This window comes from Callithrix jacchus, chromosome 22 (genome assembly GCF_049354715.1).
Source record: "Callithrix jacchus isolate 240 chromosome 22, calJac240_pri, whole genome shotgun sequence".
Taxonomy (NCBI): Eukaryota; Metazoa; Chordata; class Mammalia; order Primates; family Cebidae; genus Callithrix; species Callithrix jacchus.
In genome coordinates, this window is record NC_133523.1 from 20720900 (window position 1) to 20747562 (window position 26663).

At 38.2% G+C, this 26663-nt stretch overlaps 1 non-coding gene across 1 annotated transcript; it reads left to right on the forward strand.

Moving 5' to 3' along the window:
* Positions 1-11564: 11564 nt before the first annotated feature.
* LOC118150410 (U4 spliceosomal RNA) lies at positions 11565-11705 on the forward strand. The gene has a single exon (XR_004738509.1). It is a non-coding gene; the product is annotated as a U4 spliceosomal RNA (small nuclear RNA).
* The last annotated feature ends 14958 nt before the right edge of the window (positions 11706-26663 follow it).

Sequence of the window (26663 nt, forward strand, 5' to 3'; positions counted from 1 at the left end):
CTCTATCCGCCTTCCCTCCCGCCTGGAAAAAGCAGCACCTCCGTTTGTACAGGGACTCGTGTCTGCGTGGTGGGGTAGGGGAGAGCAGGGATGAGAGCTTTGCCTGGGTTGGTCCACGAATTGCAGCTGGGAAGCCATGTAGGCGCAGTAGACCCACATCCCCGAAACTGGGAGGCTCTGGGATCCTCCCCCCGCTCCCAACTTCGAGACGCTCAGGAAAGAATGTCAGCACAGCCCTGCCCCGTATGTAGTGTCTCACAAGACCTACCTGGAATTCAGGGATCCTAGGCCGGTCAGGCGGAAGGGAAGACTCGCCGCCGGACACCGAGGCAGACAGTCAACAGGATCACCTGATCACGCCTTTGGAAGCAGAGAGATGTGAGCGACAGGCACCGTTGCGGAGTGCACGTACGGGGACACACACACACACACACACACACACACGCAGAAATCCGAAATCCCGCTTCAGTCGGCTTGAGTGTGACTCCTGTGTGGATGGGACTATCTGCGTCGCGCTCCGTTGCAGGGTTCAATGTGGGGATCTGTAGTCTTTGAACCCTGTGAATGAAACCCGGACTGGCACCAGAGTCTGAGCTCTTTGCTCTTCGGGGAATTCGGCCAGTCCTGGGGTGACGGCGGAATTCGTCTGGATCGCCCCCCGTGGTGAAGGAACCCGGGCTGGCGGTGGTTGTGGCTGGCCAGGGAGCGCCCCGTCCGGCAGACGAGAAGCAGACGAAATGTTTTCCGAATGTGGGGTCCTCTTGGTGCTGGAGGCAGAAGACCCCTCTTCTCTCTGCCTTTTTCCCTTTCTTTTGGTCCGTTTCTCCTTCTGTTCCTCCCTATTCCCATCTTTCCCTTTCTTCCTCAATCCCTACAAACCTCCCTTTCTTCCTGTCTTTCTCCCTTTTTCACTTTTACTCTCTCCCTCCCTGCCTCCCTCCCTCCCTCCCTCCCTGCCTCCCTCCCTGCCTTCCTGCCTCTCTCCCTCCCTCCCTTCCTCCCTCCCTACCTCCCTGCTTCCCTCCCTCCCTGCCTCCCTGCTTCCCTGCCTTCCTGCCTCCCTCCCTGCCTTCCTCTCTCCCGATCTCTACCCGCCTTCTCTGCCGCCTGGAAAAAGCAGCACCTTCGTTTGCTTTGGGTCTGCGTGGTGGGGTGGGGGGAGGAAGGTTGAGAGCTTTGCCTGGGCTGGCCCACGAAGAGCAGCTGGCTCCCTGGGGACCCGCGCAAGCGCAGTAGACGCCCCCGTCCCGGGACCTGAGCTGCTCTGGGATCCCGGAGATGCCCAGGAAACAATGACAGCACAGTGTAGTGTCTCACAGGACGGACCTGGAACTCAGGGATCCTGGACAGGTCAGAGGGAAGGGAAGACTCGCCGCTGGATACGGAAGGCATCCACGAGAGATGGAAAATAAAAATGAAAGTCAAAGAAAATTAGTAGAAACCAAAGTCAAATGCTAAAGCAGCGAGAAACGATTCACAGCACGATGGAAACAGAGTGGATGAAGGAGTCTGGGAAATGAATCTTAGTGACAGAAAGCACAGCAGTGACCATAGCAAGGTGATGACGATTCTGGTCCACTGGATCCCACCATCCCCATGACAGTAAATCCCATGACGGTCACCACTCAGCAAGCTACGACCGCATTATTTCCTGTTTCTTCCAAAATGAATAAATGTGATTCTCATCACAAGGGCAAATACAAATTCTTTTTATTAAACTAAACTGTCATGGTTTAATTTAGTTTTCTAAAGTTCTTATAATTTTGAAAATGCAGTTGACACTTGTATGGCTTATGAAATTTCCAATAGTCTTGCGTTACTTGAAGTGTTCAAAATACTGCATATTTTAAATTAAAGAGTAAAATTTATGTATTTTTTATACATATTTAAGGCCCAAGACTCACAAGTAATGCTGTTTATGATTTGAAAATTTCAAAGTTTTGTTTTCCATCTGGACATAGTGTATCGTGCTGAAACAGTTGTTCTTTAAAGTGGCAGCCACAGATTTTGTCTCTCTGGATATATTTTGGACTTTAAATATTAAATGTAACATATTAAAAATTCTTCATTTTATTTTAGAAAATTTAAGATTGATGTCCACAAAAAATGCAAATTACTGTAGGGTTCAGCAAACAATGTATATAATGTGGCATTAATATCTCTATTTTTGATGTCTACATCTTTTTGTAGAAAAGCTTGGTTTCTTTAAAAATGTCTCCACAAATTCAGGCTTATTTTATAAAATGGTAAAATAGTAAAGAAATGGGTGGAGCTGGGCTACTTAGGAGGCTGAGGCAGGAGAATTGCCTGAACCCAGGAGGTGGAGGTTGCGGTGAGCCGAGGTCGCGCCATTGCACTCCAGCCTGGGTAACAAGAGCAAAATTCCATCTCGAGGGGGAAAAAAAAAAAAAGAAATGGGTGGTTTGGCACACCATGTGAATAATACTAGCACTCAAATTACAAATTAATCCAAATTATTTAGAAAGTAGATATAAATAATTTGTTTTAATACAGTGACAGATATTCACAAACACTTAAAAAGTCAAATCTATTAGTATTAGGCTTGACTTAGTTTATATATATATAAGATCAAAACTTTGTTAAAAATAAATATTTTAAATCAGTAATTTGGTGGTTGTTTTGAGATGGAGTCTCACTCTGTCACCAGCCTGGAGTGCAGTGGTGTGATCTCGGCTCACTATAACCTCCACCTCGTGGGATTAAGCGATTCTTCTGCCTCAGCCTCCTGAGTAGCTGAGACTACAAGCATATGTCACCATGCCTGGCTAATTTTTGTATTTTTCATGGAGATGGGGTTTCACCATATTACCCATGTTGGTCTCGAACTCCTGACCTCATGGTCCACCCACCTTAGCCTTCCAAAGTACTGGGATTACAGGCATGAGCCAATTTGATGTTTCTAACTACTCAGATGTCCTGTTTTAATCAAATTAAGTTTGGGGAAAGTTGCCTCATTTTATTTAATTTTTTGTTCAATGTATTCAAAATTTTCTAGTTTAACCTAATATTGATGAATGAGGAGTAAACAATTATTTTTAAAATCTCAGGCCTATTAAATTGCTGGAGACATTTCTAATTTAAAAATTTTGGGCTAAAAAACTCTATGCACATAAACTAGTAAACATGGAAGAAATGGTTAAATTCCTGGACTTCTGTGTACTCCCAAGCCTAAACCGGGAGGAAGCTGAAACTATGAATAGACCAATAAAAAGGTCAGAAGTCGAGGCAGCAATTAAGCCTACCATACACAAAGAGCCCAGGTCCAGATGGGTTTACAGCTGAATTCTACCAGACAAACAAAGCGGAGCTGGTACCATTCCTTCTGAAAATATTCCAAATAATCCAAAAAGAGGGAATCCTTCCCAAATCATTTTATGAGACCAATATCATCCTGATAGCAAAACCCGGCAGAGACCCAACAAGAAAACTTCAGGCCAATATCCATGATGAACATAGATGCAAAAATCTTCAATAAAATATTGGCAAGCCAATTGCAACAGCAAATCAAAAACCTTATCCATCATGATCAAGTAGGATTCATCCCGGGGATGCAAGGCTGGTTCAACATACGCAAGTCTATCAACATAATTCACCACATAAACAGAACCAAAAACAAAAACCACATGATTATCTCAATTGATGCAGAGAAGGCATTCGACAAAATTCAACAGCCCTTTATGCTAAAAACCCTCAATAAACTCAGTATCGATGGAATGTATCTCAAAATAATAAAAGCTATTTATGACAAACCAACAGCCAATATCATACTGAATGGGCAAAAACTGAAAGCATTCCCTTTGAAATCCGGCACTAGACAAGGATGCCCTCTTTCACCACTCCTATTCAATATAGTACTGGAAGTTCTAGCCAGAGCAATCAGGCAAGAAAAAGAAATAAAGGGTATTCAAATAGGAAAGGTGGAAGCCAAATTGTCTCTATTTGCAGATGACATGATAGTATACCTAGAAGACCCCATCGCCTCAGCCCAAAAACTCCTGAAACTGATAAGCAACTTCAGCAAAGTCTCAGGATATAAAATCAATGTGCAAAAATCACAAGCATTCGTCTACACCAATAACAGACTTCGAAAAAGCCAAATCAAGAACGAACTGCCATTTACAATTGCTACAAAAAGAATAAAATACCTAGGAATACAACTTACAAGGAACATAAGGGACCTCTTCAAGGAAAACTACAAACCACTGCTCAACGAAATCAGAGAGAAAACAAACAAATGGAGAAACATTTCATGTTCATGGTAAGGAAGAATTAATATCGTGAAAATGGCTATACTGCCCAAAGTAATTTACAGAATCAATGCTATCCCCATCAAGCTACCATTGACTTTCTTCACAGAACTGGAAAAAAACCACCATGAAATTCATATGAAACCAAAAGAGAGCCCCCATAGCCAAGTCAATTCTAAGCAAAAAGAACACAGTGGGGGGCATCCAACTACTGGATTTCAAACTATACTACAAGGCTACAGTAATCAAAACAGCATGGTACTGGTACCAAAACAGAGATATAGACCAATGGAACAAAACAGAGGCATCGGAGGCAACACAACATATCTACAACCATACAATCTTTTATAAAAGTGACAAAAACAAGCAATGGGGAAAGGATTCCCTGTTTAACAAATGGTGTTGGGAAAACTGGCTAGCCATGTGCAGAAAGCAGAAACTGGACCTTTTCCTGACACCTTACACTAAAATTAACTCCAGATGGTTTAAAGACTTAAACATAAGACCTGGCACCATAAAAACCCTAGAAGGAAATCTAGGCAAAACCATCCTGGACATAGGAGTAGGCAAGGACTTCATGAACAAAACACCAAAGCATTGGCAACAAAAGCCAACATAGACAAATGGGACCTAATCATACTCCACAGCTTCTGCACGGCAAAAGAAACAGTCACTAGAGTGAATCAGCAACCAACAGAATGGGAAAAAATTTTTGCAGTTTACCCATCTGACAAAGGGCTGATATCCAGAATTTACAAAGAACTCAAACAGATTTACAGAAAAAAACAAACAAGCCTATTCAAAATTGGGCAAAGGATATGAACAGACACTTTACAAAAGAAGACATATATGAGGCCAACAATCATATGAAAAAATGCTCATCATCACTGGTCATCAGAGAGATGCAAATCAAAACCACATTGAGATACCATCTCACGCCAGTTAGAATGGCGATCATTAAAAAATCTGGAGACAACAGATGCTGGAGAGGATGTGGAGAAAAAGGAACACTTTTACACTGTTGGTGGGAGTGTAAATTAGTTCAACCATTGTGGAAGACAGTGTGGCGATTCCTCAAGGCCTTAGAAATAGAAATTCCATTTGACCCAGCAATCCCATTACTGGATATATATCCAAAGGACTATAAATCGTTCTACTATAAGGACACATGCACATGAATGTTCATTGCAGCACTGTTTACAATAGCAAAGACCTGGAATCAACCCAAATGCCCATTGATGATAGACTGGATTGGGAAAATGTGGCACATATACACCATGGAATATTATGCAGCAATCAGAAATAATGAGTTTGTGTCGTTTGTAGGGACATGGATGAATCTGGAGAACATCATTCTCAGCAAACTGACACAAGAACAGAAAATGAAATATCGCATATTCTGACTCATAGGCGGGTGATGAAAAATGAGAACACGTGGACACAGGGAGGGGAGTACTAAACACTGGGGTCTATTGGGGGAAAGGGGGAGGGGGAGCTGGGGAGGGATATCCTGGGGAGAAATGCAAAATGTGGGTGAAGGGGAGAAAGGAAGCAAAACACACTGCCATGTGTGTACCTATGCAACTGTCTTGCATGTTCTGCACATGTACCCCAAAACCTAAAATGCAATAAAAGATTTAAAAAAAAAATTTTGGGCTGGGCAGGGTGGCTTATTCCTATACTCCCAGCACTTTTGGAGGCAGAGGCATGCAAGTCACTTGAATCCAGGAGTTCGAGACCAGCCTGGCCAACCCCGGAAGTGCAGGTTGCAATGAGCCAAGACTGTGCCATTGCACTCCAGCCTGGCACAGTTTTGAAAATCCATCTCAAAAAAATAAAAAATAAAAAGAATAAAGCAAATAAAAATTTAGCACTTTGATGGAATCAAAACAAGTATTTAAAAAATTTATTCTGACTCATTTTTTCACGAAAATGATTGTGATGGAATGGCTGCAGCAGTGTGGTCTTAACGCTCTCTGTTTCATCATTCTTGGGCTATGGTCATAAAACTTCTATGCTTTTTTTTAAGACAAATGTTTTGTTAACTCAATAATTTAGCATGATCTTCAAAGTCTCGTATTTTTAAAAATGGTTCATTCTTAAGAAAATGTGATTAAATCACCTACTACTTATTCTAAAAAGAGTAACAAATTATATAGTCTAGTGTATAGTTAATATATAAAAATATAGATGTAGAGTCATTTTAACTGCACACTTGGGAATAAAACATATCTTGGGCTATAGGCCAAGAGCTTTCAGATAAGATAGTTTACAAAATGTGGGAGACCTGGTTTAAAAACAGTTACCACTGTGCCTTAGGGAGTAAATCATTCTTTCACTGCTGATTCCAACTCTTAACTTGGAACTAAAGAAACATGTCGGCCGGGCGTGGTGGCTCAAGCCTGTAATCCCAGCACTTTGGGAGGCGGAGGCGGGTGGATCACGAGGTCAAAAGATAGAGACCATCCTGGTCAACATGGTGAAACCCCGTCTCTACTAAAAATACAAAAAAAAAAAAATTAGCTGGTCATGGTGGTGTGTGCCTGTAATCCCAGCTACTCAGGAGGCTGAGGCAGGAGAATTGCCTGAACCCAGGAGGCAGAGGGTGCAGTGAGCCGAGATCGTGGCCATTGCACTCCAGTCTGGGTAACAGCGAAACTCCATCTCAAAAAAGAAAGAAAGAAAGAAAAGAAGAAAGAAAGAAAGAAAAGAAGAAAGAAAGAAAGAAAGAAAGAAAGAAAAGAAAGAAAGAAACATGTCATTGTACCAAACAACAACAAAAAAACCTCTTCCTTCTATTTGACAGTAAGGGACTGCATGTGCAGGTTTGCAGCATAGGTACACCGCATGGTGCTGAGGTTTGGATGCTCAATAATCCCATTGCCCAAGTAGAGTACATCGCATCTGAAAGTTTTTCAGTATTTTTCTCCCTTTCTTTGTCCATCTTTTTAGATGTTTAGTTTCTTTTTTTTAGTGTTTATTTTCACCTTTGTTTCCATCTGCACCCAATTTTTATCTCCCATATATGAGAATGTGTATTTGTTTTACTGGTCTGCTAATTTGCTTACATTAATGGCCTTCTGTTGCATTCACGTTGCAGCAAAAGACATTCTTTCCTTATTTTCTGTGGCTGCATAGTATCGCATGCTCTATACGTACCTCATTTTTCTTATCCAATTTAAGATTTATAGATGCCCTGTTTAATTCTAAGTCTTTTGCTATTGTGAATTTTGCTGCAATAAATTTCTGTCTGGCAAAAGGATTTATTCTCCTTTGAGAGTGATGGGGCTGATGGGTTAAATGGCATCTCTATTTTTAGCTCTCTGAGAAATCCCCCAAACTGCTTTGCACAGGGGCTAAACTTTTATCGCATTCCCACCAACAGTAACAATGATACCTATTTCTCCACAACTTCAACATGTTACTTTCTGACTTATAATAAGCCATTCTAACTGGTGTGAAATGGTGTCACTTTGTCATTTTGATTTACATCTCAGTGATGTTTTGGGTGTTAAGCATTCCTTGAATGTTTATTGGCAACTCTTATGCCTTTCTTTGAGATGCGTCTATATTATTTTTCTGATTTTTCATATTAAATTTTGTATAGATTATGATAATCACTTGTAAGCAGCTTGGAAATACTTTATTTCATATTGTAGAGTGTCTGTATCCTTTGTTGATAGTTTCTTTGGCTGAGCAGAAGCTCTTTAGTTTAATTAGAAGTTTTGATTTTTACTGTTACACTCACTTTTCAGATGTTATTCAGAAACTCATTCCAGGGGCTTGTGTTTAGAAGAGTTCTAAGTGTTCTCCTGGAATCCTTGTAGCTTGAAGACTCACAGCAAAGTCATTAATCTACCTCGACTTATATTTTCTATATGGAAAGAGGTAGGAGCCCACATTTTTCTGTATAAACACTAACCTGTTTTCTCAGTACTATTTATCATAAATATTGTAATTACTATTTTTTAAGACAAAGTCTCACTCTGTCACCCAGACTGGAGTGCAGCGGCACTATCTTGGCTCACTACGACATCTGCCTCCCAGGTTGAAGCAATTCTTCTGCCTCAGCCTCCCAAGTAGCTGGGACTACAGGCACGTGCTACCACACTGGGCTAATTTTTGTATCTTTAGTAGAGACAGGGTTTCACCATATTGGCTAGGCTAGTCTTGAACTCCTGACCTCATGATCTGCCCATCTCAGCCTCCCAAAGGGCTGGGATTACAGGTGTGAGCCACCACTTCCGGCCTGTCAGTAGCATTTCTATAAACTAACAACTCTCTCAAATTTATATTTAAAAAAATTCCATCTACAATAACTGTAGTAACTATACTTTTAAATAAATTTAACCAAAAATTTGAAGCACCTTACATTATATTCAAAAAAACATTAAAGTAAGAAATTGATATGTAAGTTAAAAATTAATCATTAATGGACTGCCATTATTAATACTGTTAAATATTTGCATCACACAAAATGATCTACAGATATAATGCAGTCTCAATTAAAATATCAATGACATACTTAATAAAAATTCTTAAAAACAGGCCAGGTGTGGTGGCTCTCACCTGTAATCCCAGCACTTTGTGAGGCCAAGGTGGGCAGATCGCAAAGCCAAGAGATCAAGACCATCCTGGCCAACATAGAGAAACCCCATCTCTAATAAAAATACAAAAATTCACTGGGCATGGTGGCTCATACCTGTAGTCTCAGCTACTCAAGAGACTGAGGCTGCAGAATCACATCAACCTAGGAGGAAAAGGTTGCAGTGAGCCAAGATTGCACCACTGCAGTGCAGCCTGGTGACAGAGCAAGATTCTGTCACACACACACACACACACACACACACACACAAAATTAAATGCATCTAATTTATGTGGTACCACAAAAAATCCTGAATAGCGAAAGCTATCAAACAGAAAAAAGTGAAACGATCACCCTACCTGACTTTGAAATATACTACAAAACTATAGTAACAAAAACAGTATGGTAATTCAATAGAAACAGACACTGGGCCAATGAAGCAGAATAAAAGAGACCAGAAATACAGTCATGTACTTATAGCTAATTGATTTTAAATAAAAGTGACAATTTCTTAGGGCAAAACTGTAAATGCTGTTGAGAAAACTTTATGGCCACACACAGAGCAATAAATGGAGACCTTCAATTCACACCACATATAACAATTCACTCAAAATAAATTAGATGTGTAAATATGAGTCCTGAAATTCTGAAACTGCCACTACTAAAAATAATAATAATAATAATAATAAAGCAGAGTGAAAGCCCCATACCATTGGTGGGGCAATGATTTTATTTAAATTCAAAATCCCAGGGAACAAAAGGAAAAATGAGAGTTGGAATACTTCCAATGAAAATGTTGCTGCACAGAATATTATACATTCAACGGGATAACTAGCAAATGGGACAAGGGGTTAATATCAAAAATGTAAGAAACTTAAATGACTATACAACAAAATCAATAACTATTAAAAATGAGCCAAAAGCATATTTTTCTAGAAAATACATACATATGGCAAGCAGATATATTAAAAAATGCTGAATGTCAATTCTTATTAGGGAACAGAAGCCAAAAAAAGCTGTATCTCAACTAAGTCGTGAGAATTACTCTTACTTAAAACAAAACAAAACAAGGGCCATGTGCAGTGGCTCATGCCTGTAATCCCAGCACTTTGGGAGTTCGAGGCAGGCAGATCACCTGAGATCAGAAGCTCAAGACCAGCGTGGCCAACAAGGTGAAACCCCCTCTCTACAAAAATATAAAAAGTAGCCAGGCATGATGGTGGGTGCCTGTAATTCCAGCTACTCAGGAGGCTGAGGTGAAAGAATTGCTGGAGATGTAGGTTTCAATAAGTCGAGATCATGCCACTGCACTCCAGCCTAGGTGACAGAGCAAGTCTAAAAGAATAAAATAAATAAAATTTAATATGGTTCACTTACCATAAACTCTTAAAATTTTAATTTCTATGATATATTTTCTAGCAAACTTTGCATTTGTCACACTTCGGGTAAGAATCTAGTAAGCCTTTCTGTTTACAATGAGGCACCATGCTAACTGATTTACCCCTCTCACCTGTGGACAGTGTATGCTTTTATCTTAAATGATCTGAAAGCTATATTTATAAGCAAACTCTCCAGTTGAAACAAGTTTTTCAGGGCATTAAAAAATACCAAAGATCTCATCAAAACCCACAGAATACCAGGTGAAATGACATAGCATGAAGAAAACAGTGGGAAAACAGTAGCAATAACACAGAAAAAGAAGGGCTATGATGTATACATGGCTGAAATACACATAAAACAAACAAAACTTAAGATAAGTAGAAAATAAAGCTCATTTTTTAAATTCAGTAAAATTCAGCTTTGCAGCCTGAACAAAAGTCCTCTCCACATGAATAATCAATCTTATTTGTTTACCTTTGATATTTTTTTCTTCCTCTGACTTGAAGTCACAAATGAAAACAGGAATATTTAGGGCATCTGTTACACAGCAAGCACTGCTACATTTATTATAACAACATGCTCATGACTTATGAAGCTTCCATAATACTTATCTAAAAAAACTGACCCTATCTCTAAATAAAATTACTTCTGTCCATTATAAAAAGTGCAAACGGTAACTTAAGAAAAGTAGGCTTATACAGGGTTCTCCAAATAAAAGAACAAAATTGAATGTTCCAACTAAATAAAGTTTAATACACTAATTTTGGAATTATAGCTAAAATTATTTTGTGTGCATAACTTAAATTTATTTATTTATTTATTGAGAAAGAGTCTTCCTCTATCACCCAACCTGGAGTATAGTGGTGCCACCTTGGCTCACTGCAACCTCCATCTCCCGGGTTAAAGCTATTCTCCTGCCTCAGCCTCCGCAGTAGCTGGGATTACAGGGGTGCACCACCATGCCTCACTAAGTTTTGCATTTTTAGCAGACACAAGGTTTCATCTTTTTTGCCAGGCTGATCTCAAAATCCTGACCTTAGTTGATATGCTCACCTCGGCCTCCCAAAGTGCTGACATCACAGGTGTGAGCCACTGTGCCTGGCCCATGACTAAATTTTATTAAAATCATTCTTATAATCACATAGCAGCTCACATACTTAGTACTTTGTAAATTATAAAACAAAAAATATATGTAAGAAACAAGAAAGTCATGGGTCTAGCATAAGTATCAGGCAAGTAAAAACAGAGAATTTGGATGGGGAGATTCTGAACCGTAAGCCGCAATATATTACAGTAATCAATTCAATACAAAGTAGAAAGTATAGATTGGCAGTTTTGCGCAATGGTGGTATTGTAGTCAACGAGGTTTATCCGAGGCACAATTATTGCTAACTGAGAACTTTTCCTAATACCCTGCTAGGATGCGGTGAAATATAGCTGACACTGGCCATTTTTGGCAGTCTCTACAGGGACTGAATTATTTTTTTTTAAAAAAAGAAAGTATAGATTTGCATTCAGCATTTTGGAGGATTTTTGTTTTCTAAAATATCAAACATCTGGCTGGGTGTGCTGGCTCACACTTGTAATCCCAGTACTTTGGGAGTCCAAGATGGGTGGATTCACCTGAGGTCAGGAGTTCAAGACAAGCCTTATCAATATGGTGAAACCTTATCTGTACTAAAAATACAAAAACTATCCGTGGTCTCAGCTGCTGGGGAGACTAAGAGAGAAGAACTGCTTGAATCCAGGAGGCGGAGGTTGTAGCTAGCTGACATCATGCCACTGCACTCCAGCCTGGGCAACAGAGTGAGATTTTGTCTCAAAAATAATAAAAATAATACAAAATTAGACACCTCATTAAAATAATTTGTCTTCTTCCAATATTGATTTTTTATTCTGAAAATAATTACAAACTCATACTCAAGTAATTTTTTATGCCTAAGGTTTACATTTAGACTAACAGGTGTGTATGTTTAACTCCATGTAAATGAAAACTAAAAGTCTGTGTGTTTGCAAACATACAGGCCACATATTCAAAGAAAAATATATAAGACATTTTAAAAAGTATTTATTCAGGACTCAAATGTGTAAATTGTATTTATGGTTGTATATAATTTTTAGTATTACAAAAATGATTCTGTAGTCAATAATAAATTGTAGTTAAAAATAACTAAAAGTGTAGAACTGAATTGACTGTAATGCAAAAAAAATGAATTCTAGAGGTGATGAACACCTCCTTTAACTTAGTGTGATTATATATTGTATGCATCTATCAGAATATGTATATATAACAAATATTATGTACCCACAAAAATTAACACAAGTAAATTTAAACGTAAAAAAAGAAGAAGAATTTTACCTACAGGAATAATATTCCTTATGTGCAGTTTTAAGCCATTGGCAAAAAAGATTATTAGAGGTGTCAGTCCATTATTTAACCAAATAGTGTATTCTTACCATCTTTTACTTACAGCCTTGAGTAAGGGGACTAGGTTAAAGAAAGTGGAATAATAACAGTTACTTTAATGCACAATATTTAACATGTGAAAAATGTTGACAAGAAATTAAGTTCACACATAATCTGAAATTGTTGACACATACTACATTTTGTTTCATAAAAGTACAATTAGTGAAATATTTTACTACTAATTAAAAAAAACTTTTTTTGAGATGGAGTCTTGCTCTGTCACCCCGTCTGGAGTACAGTGGCACAATCTCGGCTCACTGCAACCTCCGCCTCCTGGGTTCGAGGGATTCTTCTGCCTCAGCTTCCGGAGTACCTGGGACTACAGGTATGCATCACCAAACCCTACTAATTTTTGTATTTTTAGTAGAGATGGGGTTTCACCACATTGGCCAGGCTGGTCTTGAACTCCTGACCTAGTGATTCACCCAAGTCAGTCTTTCAAAGTGCCACAGTTACCGATGTGAGCCACTGCACCAGGCCAATTTAATTTTAACTAAAACTAAAAATATTTGTCTCTTAATATAATGCACAAGAATATTACTCTGCACACTTACCTCATGCATCACTCAATCTTGTAAGTTAACCACAAAGAACCTTTTTACTTAGAATTTCATCATGCATCTCACATTTTAATGTACTCACTCTTTCATAAAAGAGGTCATAAATGCTCACCTAATTAAAAAAATCTCATATGTTTGATGCAGCAATAACTGGTCACATGCTTTTATGTATGAATATGATAGGAATAAAGAAACAGGATGGGCCTGGCAGAGTGGCTAACACCTGTAATCCCAGCACTTTTGGAGGCTAAGCTGGGCAGATCACTTGAGGTCACGAGTTTGAGAACAACCTGGCCAATATGGCAAAATTCCATCTCTACTAAAAATACAAAACCTAGCCAGGTGTGGTGGTATGTGCCCGTAATCCCAGCTACTAGGGAGGCTGAGGCAATTGTGTCACTTGAACCCGGAAGTTGGAGGTTGCTGTGAGCTGAGATCACACCACTGCACCTCAGCCTGGGTGACAGAGTGAAACTGTCACAAAAAAGAAAGATTTCATTAGCATGAAGTAATTTAAGAGTTAATTACAATACTTTTACTATGAAGCAATTACAGAGTTAACTACCACATTATTTGCTCTTGAAAAAATCTGTACTTTTTCCAAAAAAGGTAAATTTGTAATTATAACTCTTGAAAAAAGTTTGTAATCTTTTAAAGTTACATACAGTTTTTCTACCAACTTTAGTTTGAATAATTTTCTAGACTCAGAATACTGGTTTAGTGTAACGACTGAAGTGTCAGTGCCTTATTTATTTTCAATTGTTTGATATTTACATAGACTTAATTTTTGATTAAATTTTTTTCCTACTCAATCTGCAAAAATACGTTTTAGTATAAACTAGCTGGAATTTTCTAAGCTTTAGCTTTTAAATAAATGTTTTTTCCCCAAAGTTATTATACTCCCATAGTTTTTTATATATTCTCTGATATTGAACAAAGTTAGAGCAATTGCTTCAGGGTTTGCCTCTAATACAAAATAACAAAATCTGCTACAAGTAAAGGTACTACAACTTTCTTTATACTTGTAAAGTTTGTCTTTGAAATAAATGCTCCCCAGCACTTGAAAGACTGAAGAATGTTTTGAGAGAATAGCACTTTTAATGCTTTTATTAAGTATAAAGTCTTTCATGTACAGTAAGAATGTGAGCAGATATCAACCACTTTTTAACTCTCTTTATATTTGTACATTTGTTCTCAAGTATAAATGCTTTCCTGCACAATAAGGTGTGAGCGTTACGTAAGAGTTTTGAAGCGTTGTTTATACTTGTAGAAGTTTTCTCCAGTAAGAATGACCTTACCGAGACCGATCCAAGACGGCTGATCACTAACAGCTCAGGATTGTAGCTCCCAGTGAAAGCTCAGAGAACGAGACGACGCCACACTTTTAGACGAATTTTCGTCACTCACGAATCAGCCGATTCCCAGTGGAGGAGCCCCACGGGTCGCCAGCGCGACTCTTGTGGCCGCCGCAGTGGTTTTGCCGGCGTCTCGGCGCAGCAGCTCTTCATGCAGAGCCAACCGGACTGCTTCCCCTACTGACCGGAGTTTGGAGCTCCGGGAAGTCAGAGCCGCTTGTTGCAGACTCAAGAGGGACGCCAGACCAGAGATTCCCGGGCAGAAGTGCACCATCAGTTTTATCGCTGCTATTTAGGCTGCCACAGTGAGTTGCTCAGATCCCAGCACTGGGAATCAATAAGTCGGACGTCGACTCAGAAACCTAATTAGAAAGGCGGTTCATCTACAATGAAGGGAAAAAAACAGCCTAAGAAGGCCGAGTATACTCAAAATCAGAACCCATCAGCCACGGAACAAGCCCTGATGGAAAAGGACTCATCAGTAACGGAACAAGCCCTGATGAAAAAGGACTCATCAGTAACGGAACAAGCCCTGATGGAAGAGGACTCATCAGCAGCGGAACAAGCCCTGATGGAAAAGGACTGTGTTCCATTATCTGAAATAGGCTTTAAAAGGTGGATGATGAGAAATTTCTGGGAGTTAAAGGAACTTGTTCTAACCCAATGTAAAGAAACTAAGAACTTTGAAAAAAGGTTCGATGAAATGATGAAAAGAATAGACAATATAGAGAGGAATACAAATGATCTTATGGAGTTGAAAAATACAACACGAGAACTCAGTGAAATATGTACAAGCTTAAATAGCCGAATGGATCAAGCAGAAGACAGGATATCAGAGGTTGAAGACCAACTCAATGAAATAAAACAAGACAAGAATGGAGAAAAAAGAATAAAAAGGAATGAGCAAAGTCTCCAAGAAGTATGGGACTATGTGAAAAGACCTAATATACGTTTGATTGGTGTACCTAAATGTGATGGAGAGAATGAATTCAAGCTGGAAAATATTCTTCAGGATATTATCCAGGAAAATTTTTCTAATTTAGCAAAGGAGGACACTATTCAACTCCAGGCAATACAGAGAACACCACAAAGATATTCCTCAAGAAGACCAACCCCAAGGCACATAATCATTAGATTCACCAGGATCGAAATGAAGGAGAAAATATTAAGGGCAGCCAGAGGGAAAGATCAGGTTACCCATAAAGGGAAGCCTATTAGGCTTACAGCAGATCTCTCAGCGGAAACCCTACAAGCTAGAAGAGAGTGGGGGCCAATATTCAACATCCTTAAAGAACAGAACTTTCAGCCCAGAATTTCATATCCTGCCAATTTAAGCTTTATAATTGAAGGAAAAATAAAATCTTTTAGGAACAAGCAAGTACTCAGAGATTTTATTACCACCAGGCCTGCTTTACAAGAACTTCTAAAAGAAGCATTATACATAGAAAGGAACAACCAGTATGAGCCTTTCTAAAAATACACCAAAAAGTAAAGAGCATTAACATAAAGAAGAATTTACATCAACGAAAGGATAAAATAGCCAGTTAACATCAAATGGCAGTAACCCTAAATTTAAATCGACTAAATCCCCCAATCAAAAGATACAGACAAAATCTAACGGTATATCTAAAGATATACAAAGACTCAAAATAAAGGGTTGGAAAAAAACTTACCAATTAAACAGAGAGCAAAAATAAATAAATAAAAAGCAGGAGTTGCAATTCTCACAATTAATAAAATAGATTTCAAAGCTACAAGGATACAAGGGTAAAAGGATTAATGTAATAATAAGAGATCTTAACACCCAGACACATAAGACCCATAATGAGATTTAGATTCACCGAGACAGAAAATTGATAACGATATCCAGGACTTGAACTCAGATCCAGAACAAATAAACTCAATAGAGCTCTCCATTTTAAACACACAAAATATACGTTATCCACTTTAAACACACAAAATATTGATCGGCCATTATTGATACTCATTTTAGGAATGAAGTAATATTTCTTTTTCCCTCTTTTTCTCTTTTTCCCTCTTTTTCTTTCTCTTTCTAAAAATAAATAAATAAATAAATAAATAAAGACAGCTTAAAAAAAAAAAAAGAATGACCTTACCTACAATCAAGTGTGACAACCATTTAAAGGGTTTGTCGCATTATTCATATTTCTCACCAGCATAGTTTTTTGTTTGAGGTGTTGTCGCCAGCATTGTGACAACTTTAGGGTTTCTAGAGTTTCTCTCCAGTGTGAATCATCTTATGTCTGTTAAGGGTTGAGGACGTTGAAGGCTTTGCCACATTCTTCACACTTTTAGGGTTTCTCTCCCTTATGAACTGTCTTAGTTCTAATAAGATTTGAGGACTCACTAAAGGCTATGCCACTTCCTTCACATTTGTAGGATTTCTTTCCAGTACCAATTCTCTTATGTGTAGTAAGGTTTAGAGATTGACTAAAAGCTTTGCCACATTCCTAACATTTGTAGGGTTACTTTCATATGAATTATCTTATGACTAGTAAGATGTGAGAACCCGCTAAAGGCCTTGCCACATTCTTCACATTTGTAGAGTTTCTCTCCACTATGAATAATTTTATGTGTACTAAGGTGTGAGGATTGGCTAAAAGCTTTGCCACAGTCTTCACGTTTATAGGGTTTCTCTCAAATATGAATTTTCTTATGTGTAGTAAGGGTTGAGGACTGGTTAAAAGCGTTACCACATTCTTCACATTTGTAGGGTTTCTCCACAGTATGATTTCTCTTATGTGTAGTAAGGTGTGCAAATTGGTAAAAGGTTTTTCCACATTCTTCACATTTGTAGAGTTTCTCTCCAGTATGAATTATCTTATGCATAGTAAGGTTTGAGGATTGGTTAAAGGCTTTGCCACAATCCTCACATTTGTAGGGTTTCTCTTCAGTATGAATTCTCTCATGTGTAGTAAGGTTTTTCTTTTGGTTAAAAGCTTTGCCACATTCTTCACATTTGTAGGGTTTCTCTCCGGTATGAATTATCTTATGTCTAGTAAGTTGTGAGACCTGGTTAAAAGGTTCTCCACATTCTTTACATTGATAGGATTTCTTTCCAGTATAATTTTTTTTATATGTAGACCGGTTTGAAGCCTCATTATATGCTTTGACATGTCCTTTATATTTGTAGGGTCTTTCTTGAGTATGAATTATTTTAGGTTGAGCTAACTGTGAAAGTGTGCAAAGTGACTTATCACATTCTTTACATTTGAAAGGATTCTTTCCAGTTTGTCTTATGTCTGTTTGAATTTGAAAATTTACGAAAGACTTTCACAAATTTGTTGCATGGAAATATTTTGCTCTGGGTAGTTGTCAAAAACTGGTTAAGTCCATTGTCACATTCTTTGCACACCTTACACTCAAATATGCTTTGACAAAATTTTCTTAAATGCAAATTTTTATGTCCACATTTTTTATATCTTCTCAGTATCACATTTTGGAAACAATTTTTTATGCCCTGCTTTGGCCAAAGGTCTTGGACAAAATAAGAACATACAGCTGAAAGAAATAAAAATAACAAATTACTCCACTTACTAGACTCAGATGAATACACAAATCTTCCCTACAAAATTATGCAAACTGCTTCACGAGATGGCACAGCAAAATGTTACAGGTTCAAATTTTTTCACAGACGTATAAATGTAACAAAAACATACAGACCAAACTACATTTGTAGAAAATTAAGTGTGTGCAATGCCCCAAATGAGCCTAATGCAAATTACCACATAGAAGAAAAGTCTCTTAAATTTACCCAACACCTTCCCAATATAACATAGTGACTTTAGAAATAAATTGCCAACTTCTGGTTTCTTTTTTAGAGGACAAGTAAAATACTGCCTAATGTCTTTATTTCTGAATGGTATTGTTTTTACAAACACTGGTTCCTGTCTCTCATTACATAAAGGACTACAATAAATAGTGGTATTCTTTCAAATGACAGTTTGAGTCTATTGAGACACAAGGTAAGTTTTATAGCAGCAGAAAGACTGTGGTACAACAGACAGCAGCAGAAAGACTGCGGTATCACAGACAGAAAACAATTGTAGCAAGTGATTATTGGTTAAGAAGAAACGTGAACAGGCTGAGTTTGGTATCTCACACCTGTAATCTTAGCCCTTTGGGAGGCTGAGGTGGGTGTATCACCTGAGGTCAGAAGTTGAAGACCAGCCTTGGCAACATGGGAAAACCCTGCCTCTACTAAAAATACAAAATTTGCAGCACTGTTTACAATAGCAAAGACCTGGAATCAACCAAAATGCCCATTGATAATAGACTGGATTGGAAAAATGTGGCACATATACACCATGGAATATTATGCAGCAATCAGAAATGATGAGTTTGTGTCGTTTGTAGGGACATGGATGAATCTGGAGAACGTCATCCTCAGCAAACTGACACAAGAACAGAAAATGAAACACCGCATATTCTCACTCATAGGCGGGTGATGAAAAATGAGAACACATGGACACAGAAAGGGGAGTACTAAACACTGGGGTCTATTGGGGGGAAAAGGGGAGGGCCAGTGGGAGGGGGAGGTGGGGAGGGATAGCCTGGGGAGAAATGCCAAATGTGGGTGAAGGGGAGAAGGAAAGAAAAGCACACTGCCATGTGTGTTCCTACGCAACTGTCTTGCATGCTCTGCTCATGTACCCCAAAACCTAAAATCCAATAAAAAATTAAAATAAAATAAAATAAAAATAAATAAAAATACAAAATTAGCTGAGCATGCAGATACACGCCTGTAATTTTAGCTATGTGTGAGGCTGAGAAAGGAGCATCACTTGAACCTGAAGGTTCAAGTCTTAGCTGCAGTGAGCTAAGACAATGAGAGGAAAAGAACATTAAGAAGAAAAAGAAGGAGGAGGAGGAGAAATAATAATAATAATGAATAAACTCCTTTAACTAAAAACTAAAGAGAAAAGCAGGAGTTGTAATTCTCACACTTAATAAAATAGATTTCAAAGCTACAAGGATGCAAGGGTAAAAGGATTAATGCAACAATAAGAGATCTTAACACCCAGATACATAAGACACATAATGAGATTTAGATTCAACGAGACAGCAAATTGATAACGATATCCAGGACTTGAACTCAGAGCCAGAACAAATAAACACAATAGAGGTCTCCATTTTAAACACATAAAATATGCATTAACCACTTTAAACACTCAAAATATTGATCGGCCATTATTGAAACCCATTTTAGGAATGAAGTAATATTCCTTTTTCCCTCTTTTTCTTTTTTTCCCCTTCTTCTTCTCTTTTTCCCTCAAAAAAAAAAAAAAAAAAAAAGAAAAGGCATTGAGAGTGGATGGAGGGAGAACACAGATGCAAAAAAAAAAAAAAACTAAAGAGAAAATTTTAGACAAGGCACATTCTAAGAACAGGTTTGAGAGACTCCCAGAATCTTTAGCCAAGATGACTGTTTTCAGTCTATCTCAGAAAAAAATGACATTTTAAATATTGTGGCAGGTAGCTTTTTTAATCAACTATTACAATGTATACAAATCAGGACAATATAATTTCATTAAAAAATATAAAATTTTCAGAAAGAACTCATAAAAATATGTACATGTTAATTTTTAAACACTGATAATAAATTAAATATTCAATGACTGAAACAGGAACACAGACTACTGTAGAAAATCAGAAAAATAAAAATGGAAATAAAGATATCTAATATATTTTTTTAATTTTGGAGGTAAAAAATAGAAAAATAAGTAACTGGAAAAGCCAAAAAGAAAAGATAATGTAAAAATGAAAAATTTCAACAAAAAAATAGATACATGCAAAGATATTTATAACAAATACACATATCAGCACATTTTCAAAAATCACAGATAAGAAGAAAATTGTGGAAGCTGCAAAATAAAAGTAACGTGTCATTTACAAACATAGTCTTATGACATAACCAGTCAATTATCAACAAAACTTTTGCCGAGCAGAAAGAAACTGTGTGACACAGTCAAAGTCCTGGGAAGAAAAACAAAAAGTATCACGTGAGGACAATAACCATTAGCAAATCTGTCCTGTCAAATAAAAAGAAAGAAAAATTCTGGGTGGGGTGTTGCGGCTCACCCCTGTAATCCCAGGACTTTGGGAGGCTGAGTCAGGCCAATCATGAGCTCAGATCAAAACCAGCCTGGCCTACATGGTGAAATCCCGTCTATACTAAAATTACAAACATTAGCTAGGCGTGTCTAGAGTCTGAGCTACTCGGGAGGCTGAGGCAGGAGAATTGCTTGAACTTAGGAGGCAGAGGTTGCAGTAAGCCGAGATCACGCCACTGTACTCCAGTGTGGCCACAGAGCGAGATGGCATCTAAAAAAAACCTTCTGAAACAACTGAATTCTGAAAAAGCATCTTGGAACTGCATATTCCCCACAAATAAAAGATGCTGAAAGCAGTTCCTTAAACTGAAAGTAAAGAACTTCGAAGAAATAATACATCATCAAATAAAAATACATTATTTTCTGAGAAAGATATGCACATACACAAAAACAGTATCTTGAGGCATTGTCATACTGGTGCATAAAACCTTTTAAATTATTCTCTAATATTTGAAAAATAAAGGCACAGAAATTAGAAACATCTGTTAAAGAATATACAATGTTAAAACATAATTACCAACATCAATGACAAATGTCAGGGCAGAGGTAAGGAGGAAAAACTTTATTCACTTGAAGTGTATTTTGTACCAAATTAAAAATATACTGTTGTTTCTAACAGAGGTTTATGTAACCTCCAAGGTACCACTAAAAAAAAAATCAGTATAGATACACAAACGTAGATTAGAAATGAGTAAAAACATATCAACAGAAAAGATACAAAACAAGACAGAGAGAAAAAGGAGAAGCAAAGATGCAAGAATCAAATAAAATAATTAAAAATACAACAGTGTTTTTCTGTCTCAGAAAATTATTTAAATACATATATAAAATTAACTTTCAAATCAAGAGACACACTTTCAATAAGTAAATTTATTAAAAGTTAAAAAACCAAAATCCATCTTATTCTGCAAAAGTCAACTGACATCTAGTGATAATAAACAATACACTGAAAGGGCAAGACGGAAATAGACATTGAATGCAAATATTATTCAAATGGGGCAGAAGAAGTCAAAATAATATTATGCAAGCTACATCTTAGGTCAAAAACTGTCACATGTTTAAAATGTACTTCACATCAAAATTCCAAGGAGACAAAAAAGGACATTAAAACTTACAGATTTAGGTCAGGCACAGTGGCTCATGCCTGTAATTCCAGCACATTAGGAGGCCGAGGCAAGCACATCACTTGAGGTCAGGAGTTTGAGACTGGTCTGGCTAACATTGTAAAACCCCAGACTCTGCTAAAAACACAAAAATTAGCCAGGCATGGTGGTAGGTGCCTATAATACTACCAATATTGTAATCCTAGGTAATACTGTAATGATGTCCAGCTTTCTCAATGCAATCTACAGATTTAATACAAAGTTTTTCAAATTTCTCATTGCATTTTTTAGGAAATACAAAAATCAATTCTGAGTATATAGAATCTCTACAGACAATAAAGTACTCACTAATATTGAAAACAAAACAAAACAATGTTGGGGACATTACAGTTTCTGATTTCAAAACACATTACATAGCTAGAGAATTAAAACAATTTGGTATGAGTGTGAAAGTCAAATCGTAGACTAATAAAGTAGAATGACCCGGGCAGGCTGGCTCACGTCTGCAATCCCAGCACTCTGGGAGGCTGCGGTGGGTGACCCATGAGGACAGGAATTCAAAACCAGCCTGACCAACATAGTGAAACCCCATCCCCACTAAAACTACCAAAACCAGCAGGGCTTGGTGGCAGGTGCTTGTAATCCTAGCTACGCAGGAGGTTGAGGCAGGAGAATCACTTGAACCCGGGAAACAGGGGTGGCAGTGAGCCAAGATTATGCCATTGCATTCCAGTCTGGGTGAGACTGCATCTCAAAAAAACAAACAAACAAAAATGAATGCGGTAGGATGCAACACATATATAAAGTCTTACATATATGGTCATATAAAGAAGGTTCATTTGCATCCCCATCATTATTTTTATCATTGTTACTGAAAGCCAACAGGTAAAAGCAATGCGAATTTCTGTCACCAAATAGTCCAGTAGATATAATCTGAAATATAAAAATACCAAAGTATTTCCTCAGTTTGCAAAACAGTGGAAAATATTCTAACTATAAAGGTAAATCTTGATGACATTATACAAAATCAAATCAGCCAGCCACAGAGATGTTATGAGATATATAAAGCAGTCACTCTTAGAAACAGAAAACAGAATGGTGTTTGAAAAGTTCCAGAAAATGGAAAAAAATGGTAGTTGTTTAATGTGTATGGCAAAACTTTTAGAAATCTTTCATAAAACAATGTAAATATAATTAACATGCCTGAAATGTACAGTGTTTTAGAGTCAGGGTCTTACTCTGTCACCCAAGCTGGAGTGCATGACACAATTATGGCTCACTGCAGCCTCAAACTTCCAGGTTCAAGTGATCCTCCCTCCTTCATCTCTCAAGTGGACAGGACCACTCTACTATGTCTGGCTATTCTTTAAAATGTTTTATGGAGATGAAGTCTCCATATGTCTCTCAGACTGTTCTCAAGCTTCTGGACTCAAGCAGTCTTCCTGCCTTGGTCTCCCAAATTCTGGGGATTAGATGTAAACCATGACCATTACTGGCCATGAAAGGTACACTTAAATAGACTTAAGATGGTAAAACTTAAAGAAGTATAAATCTTTCCAAAAATTACCTTCAAGTCACAAAAGTGTTTCTCTCACGCAAAGAAAATATATACTTATTATTAAACACAAGGTGAAAATAAGACTATTTCCATGACTACTAATTTAGACAAGATAAAGCTGCCATTGAAAATCAGCTAAGGAAACATAAATACAAGATTAGCCATAACAAAAACTGGGGTCATATTTATAGATGAAAAAACACACACATATAATCAGATTGTAATAGACACATGGCTGATTTCTCTCTCTTTTTTTTTTTTTTTTTTCAAGTTTCTAAAAACAAATTATATTGGACCAGTTTAGAGCAGAAACATTTAATTAGGGCAGTGAACCAGTAACATAATTTTAATGCTAATGATTACCATCAGGCTTCAAAAACAAAAAATTAGGCCAGGCATGGTGGCTCATGCCCGTAATGCCAGCACCTTGGGAGACAGAGGAGGGTGGATCACCTGAGGTCAGGAGTTGGAGACTAGCCTGACCAACACGGGGAAACCCCATCTCTACTAAAAACACAAAAATTAGCCAGGTGTGGTGGCACATGCCTGCAATCCCAGCTACTTGAGAGGCTGAAGCAGGAAATCGCTCGAACCCAGGAGGCTGAGGTTTCAGTGAGCTGAAATTACACCACTGCATTCCAGCTTGGGCAACAAGAGTGAGACTCTGTCTCAAAAAAAAAAAATAAATAAATAAACAAACAAGTCAGGCCAGGCACAGTGGCTCACACCTGTAATCCTAGTGCTTTGAGAGGCTGAGATAGGAGGATCGCATGAGCCCAGGAGTTCAAGACCAGCTTGGGCAACATGGCAAGACCCCCAGTCTCCACTAAATTAGCCAGGCCTGGTGGTACACACCTGTAGTCCCAGCTACTGGGGAGGCTGAGATGAGAGGATCACTTGAACCTGTGAGGCGGAGGTTGCAGTTAGCTGAGATCACGCTGTTACACTCCAGCCTGGGTGACACCAAAGCCCTGTTTCACTCTGGTTTCAATTGAAAGAATAGACCACTTTCCTATGAAAAATGAATATAACCTATAAAATGTTTTCAGTCATTGAAAACAGCCAATCCTGTATGTGGGAGATGTGGATTCAATCAGTAAAAAGCCTGTTACCACCCACAGTGCACTTTACGGCAGTCAATCAGAGAATCCGTAACAAAGCCAGGAAGCTGTGCTGTTGAAGCAGGATTTTATTTCACAATTAATGGACATCTGAATCAGGGGACATAACTGTGAGCATGTGTGATGAACGCGATCATAGCCAAAGAGTTGCAAGAAAATGAACAACAGATGAAGGACGAGCCCACACTGACTTATGTGTATAAACAGAATTACAAATTATCTAAAATTATAAAACAAAAAAGCACAATACACTTATGTTAAGAAACCTACATTGAAAAAACACACTAATATGGAACTGAAAAACAATAAATGTTTACTCATAAAATCTGGTTTGCAACACTGACGAAGCATTAACAAAGAATTTGTGCAGATAACTGCAATAGTTTACTGTACCTGTGAACCCACTGAAGATGACTATTTTGAATTATTGGCATCCACTGCAATGCAGTAAAGTTTCAGATGAAATGCAGTATAATTATACACAGAGGATTCTAATGACAAACTTTTGATAAATAAAAATTTTAATAAATGAGATAATTTTTAAGTTTTTAATATATACTATTCTTACACAAAATAAAACTTCTGTAATCTAACTTTAGAAGCAAAGAACAGCCTTACATTGCTAAATAAAGAAAAACTATTTTGCAGAATATGGTCAGAGCCTCTAATATGTAAAACAAATATTTGAAAATAATTTATATTTTAGATATAGGTAGACAAAAGTGAGTAAAAATTCTATAATCTTTCTTTACTTGCCTATATTTTCTTTTTGCCTGCCTACTAATTATCTAATTCACTTCAGGCACAACATGTAGATTCTACTATATTGTCTTAAATGTCTAAATCTGAAATTACAGGCAAAAGCAAAACAGAAAATAGAAAGTAAAAATGTACAGGGAGACTGACATCACTGAGATGGAAAAATAAAAAGTGCCCTATTTGCCTATTTTCTGACAGCAAGAAAATTCATCAGCCATCCCTAACAAAAATGCCTTTATGAAAAAAAGAGGAATCATGGCTCAAACCTGTAATGACAGCTACATGGTACATAACTCAGAGAACTGCTTCAGGCCAGAATTTCAAGGCCAGCCTGGGTTATGTAGAAAAACTCCATCTCCGGAGAACGATCCAAGATGGCCGATCCCTAACATCCTGGGATTGCAGCTCTCAGGGAAGGCGCGGAGAACTAGAGGACGCCACACTTTCAGACAAATTCTGGTCACTCACGGAGCAGGAGATCCCCCAGTGGAGGAAACACACGGGTGGCCAGCGCGACTCTCGTGGCCAGCACAGCGGTTCCGCGGGCACCTCCGCGCGGCAGCTCTCTGAGCAGAGTAAACACATTTGGAGGACCCACACGGGTCCCCAGCAGGACACCAGAGCCCGGCGCAGCGGCTGTGATGGCACCTCGTCGAGGCAGCACTCGGCGCAGAGTAAACGGGACCGGTTCCCCTTCTGTCTGAAGTTTGGAGCCCCAGGAAGGCAGAGTCGCCTACTACGGACACAAGAAGGAAGCCAGACAGGAGAATCCTGGGCAGAAAAGCACCATCAGTTTTAACGCCGCTGCTCTGGCCCTGGGAACTAACAACCTGGACGTCCACTCAAGAGACCTAATCTGAAAGTTGGTAATTTCAAAGACGACAGGAGGAGAAATTTACAATGACAGGGAGAAACCAGCGTAAAAAAGCTGAGAATACTCAAAGTCAGAACGCCTCTCCCTCTAAAGATGATCACAGTTCCACATCAACAATGGAACAAGGCTTGATGGAGAACGAGCGCATCCTGATGACAGAATCACTCTTCAAGGAATGGATAATAACAAACTTCGGTGAGTTAAAAGACCATGTTGTAGCCCAACGTAAAGAAACTAGGAACTTTGAAAAAAGGTTTGATGAAATCCTATTGAGAATAGACAACTTAGAGAGGAGTATGAGTGAATTAATGGAACTGAAGAATACAATACAGGAACTCCCAGAAGTATGCACACATTTAAACACTCGAATTGTTCAAGCAGAAGAAGGGATATCAGAGGTCAAAGTCCAACTTAATGAAATAAAACGTGAAGAAAAGATTAGAGAAAAAAGGATAAAAAGGAATGAGCAAAGTCTCCAAGAAATGTGGGACCATGTGAA